Source organism: Micromys minutus (genome assembly GCF_963924665.1).
Source record: "Micromys minutus genome assembly, chromosome: 5".
In the NCBI taxonomy this organism is placed as follows: Eukaryota; Metazoa; Chordata; class Mammalia; order Rodentia; family Muridae; genus Micromys; species Micromys minutus.
In genome coordinates, this window is record NC_137974.1 from 45,683,242 (window position 1) to 45,691,495 (window position 8,254).

General features: G+C 45.5%; 1 pseudogene across 1 annotated transcript; it reads left to right on the top strand.

Moving 5' to 3' along the window:
- The first annotated feature begins 385 nt into the window (after positions 1-385).
- LOC308420569 (ferritin light chain 1-like) lies at positions 386-937 on the top strand (annotated as a pseudogene). The gene has a single exon. The product of its transcript is annotated as a ferritin light chain 1-like (transcript).
- The last annotated feature ends 7,317 nt before the right edge of the window (positions 938-8,254 follow it).

The window sequence follows — 8,254 nt, forward strand, 5'->3', positions numbered from 1 at the left end:
AGGCACCTGTGCACTTAAGAGGCCATGAAGAGGCAGCAGCTGAAATTCCATTCAACCCTGTACCCTTGGACGCAGCACCACCTGGCACACGTTTGTTCTGTGCCCATGACTTAGAAAAAGACTCCGGAAAGAATAAACCCATCACGATATTTGAACCTGGTTGGTTCCCATCAAGTTCAATATCATCGGCAGCGCCTTTGAGGTCCGGTGGGTCTGTGTCTTGCTTCAACAGTGTTTGAACGGAACAGACCCGGGGGCTCCCATCTTAGCTTCCAGCTGCCCTACAAGTCTCTCCAGTCGCGGCCTCCGGGACCATCTTGCCGTCTCTGGCTCCTAGGACCAACCAACACCGTCTTCGCGGTCTGCCTCATACTCCGGACCAGCCATGACTTCTCAGATCCGTCAGAATTACTCCACCGAAGTGGAAGCTGCCGTGAACCGCCTGGTGAACTTGCACCTGCGGGCCTCCTACCCTACCTCTCTCTGGGCTTCTTTTTCGATCGCGACGACGTGGCTTTGGAGGGCGTAGGCCACTTCTTCCGCGAATTGGCCAAGGAGAAGCGCGAGAGCGCCCAGCGTCTCCTCAAGTTGCAAAACGAACGTGGGGGCCGTGCACTCTTCCAGGATGTGCAGAAGCCATCTCAAGATGAGTGTGGTAAAACTCTGGAGGCTATGGAAGCTGCCTTGGCCCTGGAGAAGAACCTGAATCAGGCCATCTTGGATCTGCATGCCCTGGGTTCTGCCCGGGCAGACCCACATCTCTGTGACTTCCTGGAAAGCCACTTCCTGGATAAGGAGGCGAAGCTCATCAAGAAGATGGGCAACCGCCTGACCAACCTCTGTCAGCTGGCAGGGCCACAGCCAGCGCAGACTGGCGTGCCCCAGGGGGTCTCTGGGCAAGTTTCTCTTTGAGCGCCTCACTCTCAAGCACGACTAGGAGGCCTCTGTGCCTTCCAAGGGGTTCCCTCCTCTGCTGCACCAGCCGCCTCTGGACCTCCACCTGAATGAACCTCTAAAGCCACTAAGCCGCTTTGTAACTGCCCTGGAGCCTCTCCCAAGTCTTGGACCAAGAAAATAAAGCTTTTTGAAACAGCAAAAAAAAAAAAAAAAAAAAGTTCAATATCATCCACAAAGACTCTCTGTTATAATAAAATTAGAGAGGTCCCCTTATCCAAAAAGGGCGGGCCTCCAAGATACCCAAGATGTAAGAAGTCACGGAGGGTACTGGGCCCCAGATGTTCATTCTGTATCTATAATGAAGTTTAGTTTGTAAATTTGGAATAACCAAAGATTAACAACTAGTGATAAAATAGAATTATATAACATTATACTGTAGCAAAAAAAAGTTACCTACATATTAATTTCAAAATAAAAAAAGTTAAATATAAAAAGTATGAGTTTTTGAAAGTTCTGAAAGCTTCCATTTAATATTTTTGGACCAAATTAGAGAACCTAAGCTGTGGGAAAGGAAACCATGAACATAGAGAATAATTGCATAACCTTTGCGTGGGTTGGTATGGAAACTGATAATTGAGCCACAAGGCAAAGTAATGACTTAACCAAGGTCTCAGCAAAAGTCAAGGGGCTAAGGAGCAGCTGAACACTCATCTGCAGAGATTTCAGAAAGCTCCAGACCAAAGTAGCTTTGGAACAGAGCCTAGAAGAAAAAAAAGCTAAGGAGATGGCTCAGTAGGTGAGGTGCTTGACGTTCAAGGATCCAAGTGTGGCTCCTGGGCACCCACAGAAAGAGTCAGGCATGGTCTCAACATTGGGAGACAGGGACAAAAGATCTGCAGGCCGATGAGCCAGCCAGCCTAGCCAGTAAGTGAGGTCTAGGCTCTGTGAAGTGACAGAACCTGTCTTAAAACAATAAGGTAGAAAATGACAGGAAAATGCCTAATGTCAACCTCAGGCTACACACACACACACACGCAAACACACGTGCACACGCACTGTGATGGTGATGTAAATGCTTGGCCCAGAGAGTGGCACTATTAGGAGGTGTGGCCTTGTTGGAGTAGGTGTGTCGCTGTTGTCAAGGACTTAAGACCCTCACACTAGCTGCCTGGAAGCCAGGATTCCACTAGCAGCCTTCAGATAAAGATGTAGAATTCTCAACTCCTCCTACACCATGCCTGCCTGGATGATGCCATGTTCCTGCCTTAATGATAATGGACTGAACCTCTGAACCTGTAAGCCAGCCCCAATTAAATGTTGTCCTTATAAGAGTTGCCTTGGTCATGGTGTCTGTTCACAGCAGTAAGGCCCTAACTAAGACAGAAGTTGGTACCAGGGACTGGGGTGTTGCTATGATAGGCCTGACCATGTTTTTGCTGGGAAGAATGTGGATTTGGGGACTTTATATTTGGAAGGTGGTGGAAGGCTTTAAGTAGGGCTTAATAGGCCATCCTAGTAGGAATATGGAAGAATTTGTTACTGAGAGTAATTTAAACTATACAGATCTGGCCCAAGAGGTTTCAGAGGAGAATTTCAGTATGTAGCATAGAGACTGTTTTTATGATATTTTGGTGAAGACTGTGGCTGCCTTTTGCCCTTGTCTGAAGAATCTATCTGAGGCTAAGATAAAGAGATTTATAATAATTGCATTGACAAAGGAAGTCTCAAAGAAGCCCAGCAGAGACTTTGTTCTCTGGTTTAGTTTCATGAAGAACATTTTGAACATGCATAGCAAGTTTAGAAAGTGGAAATATAAAATATATAATTCTAGTAATAAAGGGGGCACCAGGAAGTGAAATGGAGCTGAGTTTTGTGTTCAAGGATATTAAATTAAATTAAGGAGGTGAGACTTTGGGGCAAGATCCTACCCAGCTAAATTTAGGTCCGGGCAACTTAGTACAAACCTTTAATCAGAGGAAGCAAAGACAAGCATGTTTCAGTAAATATTTAAAAATACAAAATTGGTTTATGTCTCTACCAAGCCTGAGGTCTCACTCCTCAGGCCCAACCCTGATACGGAGCCACGTGCACCTCCGGCACCTGGTCCGAGTCGCCACCAGCCCAACTTGTTCGAGAAACTTCCTTCCCTGGCGGTCTTCTACTGCCTGTTCTCTGCCTCTGTCCTGGGATGTTTCTCTACCACAAAATCCCATATAAATACAACTCTACAGCCCAATAGCTTTTCATACAGGTTTATATATTCAACTCTCAATCCACAAACCCTCTACACAAGATTGCATCAAATAGACAATGATACAAACTGCCCTCTATATGAGATACTAGACCTATAAAATCCTTAATGTTCATAGCTATTTAACATCAATCAATATCACCTGTGTCTAGCTAGTCCTTGGGAGGAAACTCCATCTTGCCATGACCACCACCCTCTGTCCTCTGACCTCCTCATACCTCTCAGCCCTCTCCACCTCCCTCGCCCTGCCCAGTCACTGGCTTTCTTTTATTTTACTAATTAAAATGGGAAGGTTCAGTTGGAGTCATTTGACTAGTCAGCCCTTCTTGGAGAAGTAGAATTAACACTAAAATACAAACAGCTTCAGGATAATCTACACAAGCAGATCTCTGAGTTCAAGGATAGACGGAGACAGAGAAAGTTCTAGATGAAGAAAAAAAAAACTTAAGTCCAACCTTGGTGGACCACACGTTTAATCCCAGTGGTCAGGAGAAACATGTGCAGATCTCTAAATTCAAGGTCATTCTACAGGCAAAATCCTGAACAACCAAACTTAGGCAGTTAAGGAGTTGGAAAATTGCTAGTGATAATGTAATAGAACAAGGGGAGGGGGACATGTTCCAGCTCCTGCAAGCAGCAGAACTCGGCAGTTTTGACCATACGGCTCTGGCTTTAGAGTGAAAAACAGAAGAAACTACCGGGACAATTGATGCTGGTCGTCTGGAGCTAAGAAATTAGTGATGGTTAGGAAGAGACCAGAATGGCTGAGATGAAATCTTCTGGGAAGTGTTTTCTGGGAGCACAAAGATGCTGTGTTCCAGAGATAGCCAGTGTTGTACTTCATGCTGCAGCTGTACTTAGTAATGTGTAAGAATCTCCCAGGTGGTACTGGTTTTGAAGGCATGAAGGGGTCATGAAGAACAGCCGAGGCTTGGGACTGTGAGAGGCCATGGAAGGCCACTGGTGAAAGCACAGCCTCTGTTGTAGTTGACAATTCATGACTGAAGGGGTCATGCAAAGGATTTGAGGCTTGGCACCATGAAGGGAGCCTATGAGAGGCTATTGGTGAAGCCTAGTTGCAGCAGACGACCCCAGTGTACTGGAGATGTCCGTACCTTGGGCTGACCAAGAACAGCAGCAGCAGTGGAGTGGATCAACCTGAGCTTAGAGTGCTACAGAGGGCAGAGCTGGAGAAGTGAAGCCAGTCCTTTGGGGGAGCCCAGAAGACCATGAGTGGATCCCAGACATTAGAATAAGAAGCTGTAACATCGAAGTTGCCTTGGAAACCCCAAGATGCTCGAGAAGCCAGAACTGTGGGGTATCTGCTGAGGAAGCTGTTAACAGGGAGTGGTACCCTCCCAGGAGAAAGAACTTTACTGATGTTAACAAAGATGAAAAAGGAACTGAGATCTGAAGATGGCTTAGACAACAGACATGGAGGTGTTTGGAGTATACCCAGCTGGTTTCCTGTCTTGCTTTTGGAATTATAGTTAATTGATTGGATAAATCTCAGAAGAGACCTTGAACTTTGGACTTTTAACATTGTTGAGGACTTTTGAAGTTGAACTTAGATGTACTTTTTTACTATGTCTAGATATGGCCCCCATAGACTCATGTTTGAACAAGCCTATTGGGACCAAGGAGTGGAATCTAATTATTTTTATATGCTTGGCCCAGGTGAGTGGCACTATCAGGAGGTGTGGCCTTGTTGGAGTAGGTGTGTCATTGTGGGTGTGGGCTTAAGACCCTCATACTAGCTGCCTAAAAGTCAGTATTCTGCTAGAAGCCTTCATATGAAGATGTAGAACTCTCAGCTCCTCTTGTACCATGCCTGCCTGGATGCTGTCATGTCCCCACCTTAGTGATACTGGACTGAACCTCTTAACCTGTAAGCTAGCACCAAATTAGTGCTGTTCTTTATAAGACTTGCTTTGGCCATGGTGTCTGTTCACAGCAGTAAAACTCTAAGACATACACACAGATTCACACACCTATATGCACACACATGTACACACATGTGCACACATATGCACACTCAAACATACATTCACATGCACACACACATACACCCATACCCATGCACATGAGTGCACACACAGGTAAACACATGCATTCACAGATGTATACACATACACAAACACACATGCTCACTGAGAAAGAGAATTAAGGAGAAAAATGTCAACAAGAAGATTGTCATGAGTCTAAAATATTCCTCTGAATTTTTCAAATATTCATTCCCACCCTTCAATTTTTCACTAAGACATGTTGGACACAACTCAATTCCAGCACCCATCCCTCAATCTGCCTCTTCGATTTCTGCAGAAGTCACGGTGGGGTAGGAACAGTGAAATCCCACATCTACCGATGGCTGGTAAAGGTATGTATTGTGCCCTTGAGCAAAGGGGTGACCGTGGCAGGCAATGTCACAAACTCCACTTCTGCTTAATGATGATATTCTCAAGGCCTCTCAGTGTTTTGATTTGTGTTCTACTCTGAAACAATGACCAATGGTCAAGAGCAGCAAAAGTTTTGGTGATGAGCCCATGTTTGCCTCCCTGTGGGAAACACGATGATCTCCACCATCAGCCCCTGCCATGGGATGATTTCACAACTGTAAAAAGCTAAGTCCAAATAAGACTGTTGTGGCGGGACACCCTCACACTTGGATTGACCCAGAAGACACGCTTTATGACCTGAGGCTTATTACAACCATGAATATTCACCCTGTGCATCAGGTTTTAACTATGTCTTACTTGTGTTCAGTTTCTCAGCTGAAGGTCAAAGAAGCTATCACTGGGCTGTCCAGGGACCCCAGCCAGGCTGTTTTCACCAGCTACAGGATGGATCTTTAATCCGAATCAGATCCAGCTCGTGTCTGTTTGCATTTATTAATTAGCTCTTCAGTTATAACATTGCTCTCTCTGATTGAACAAATGTTAGGGGTCCTTCTTGTTCCATATGAAATCAAGGCAATGCTTGCTCAGATAACACACAGCACGGTCCAGAACAACCTACAAGAGCCTTCTGCAAGGTCCAGTCATGGTGTCCTCAAGACACCCAAGGGTTTATGAACCTGTCTTCAGAGAGCTGCAAATGCTCTGAGGTTTTTAGCATGCGTTCACGATGTCACTTGCATTGATGTCGATACAGCCTCAGGTTGAGTCCCTCATGAACAAGGGTCTCTCCAGATTTTGTTCACATTTGCATTTATGTCTGTAGTGATGCCGGAGGTAAGAACCATCCGTTCAAGAGAGGAGGGAGACTCGCCCACAAGTGAAGCAACTATTGCTAAATGAAAACAATGTGGTGTTGAACTGACTCACTGTACAAAATGTGGGTTTGTCACGGTTTACACAGCAGAACGTGGTGAGAAAAAATGGATTAGCCACACAGCCCGTGGGCGTAAAGGCACAGAAACCGTATTATTAAACTCGGGCGGTGAACCACAGCTTAGTTCCAGCAAAATAATGCTATCCTCCACATCCAACTGGTGCCAGCTACTCGTTGTTTAAATGGCTTTTTGTGTGAGCTCTGTGAATCTTATTGTAATGAACTGTTTTGTAAGAGTGTGAACACAAGACTGTTGTCTCTGGAGATACATATTCACATATAGGTAAAATGATAAAAAGTTTCTTAAATGTCTTAAATAAAAATATGACAAATTGTGTATTGTCCTTTTGCTCAAACTTGACAGATAATGAAGTCTAATATCTTCCCATTTGTCTGAGTTGGGGTGAGTTATGTCAATAAACTCAGACCTGAGTGTCAAAGTGTGCTAACCAAGAAAGAAGGGGGTTTGTGTCTGTAAAGTGAATGTGATAGTCCCAGGCATTCAAACACTACCTACTCCACCTGCAGATTAAGAGAACCTGAGGAGAGTAGGGCTCTTTCCCTTCCTGGACTTCAGTCTCACCAGCTATGAAACCTGTTCTTGGTGAAGGCAGTTGGTTCTGCAAGGTTCCTGTATTCAGAATTACTCAGCAGTCTCTAACCCTCAGAAGCCTGCCCCCTGCTGGCCGAAGGCATAGCTGTAGTCATGATGTCTATGTCTATGAAGGGAAAGAAGCCCCACCTATCTGGCTAAGGCACCAACCAGATGCTTTGTGCCTCTCTCCACCACCACCACCCGCCACTTCCTCCCTCTCAGAGTCAAGTGAACACCGAGTCGATCCCTTACAAACAGCCCGGTCTCTACACTGTTCTAACATAACCCAGTCTATCTACGTATGGCCACTCTAACAATTAGATTTATACCACAAGACAAGGACAGCTGACTGCTCAACAGCCAACAAGTGGGCTGGATGGAAAAGGAAAGCTACATGGAATTCGGCCACTCAGTACCTGGAGTGGAAATGGCGACTCGCTCCTGCACATCCCCCAGGATCCCCACTTCCTGGAAGGCGCACATGCATCCTCTTGGAACACGTCCTCCAGAGGCAGGAGCCACCTGCCGTGTTATGAAGGTAACCCACAGAGAGGTCCATATTGGGGGAACCTAGATCTCTTTGCCAAGTGCTATATGAGAGATTCTTCTTGGAAAAGGATTCTCTCTCCACAGTTAAGCCTTAAGATGATGAGAGCTATGATGGCTGTCTTAACGGACAGCATGAGATACTCTGGGGGTGATATCTCACCATCGTGACAGACCTGGAAAGCTGACCACTGGAAATGATGTGATACAATGCACTGTCTGGTGTAAGTAAGTCGTAGGAGTGATTGGTTGTATCACAGTCCGTATGTAAATACAAGAGAAAGTCCCGGTGTCATTATTTAGGCAAATTGGGGACCATCTGGAGCCTTTGAGTACCCTTGATATTATCAGCAAGTCCCCCTTGTAACCTCGAGAAAGAAAGTCTAGAACTTTCCAATACGTGAATAGTCATGGAAGCAAATGTAACCAGGGAGTATATCTCAGCAACGCCCCAGCCAATTGCATAGAGAAACATCATATAGATGCAAGAAACGATCGGTAGGAAGACCCAACATTTAGAAATATGTGTGAAATAGCTTGGCAGCGGTCGTCATGGGACACACAATAATACAAAGACTAGAAATGTGGTTGTTTCCTAAGTCTGTTCAGGGCCAGTGGGGTGGACGTGTATATTG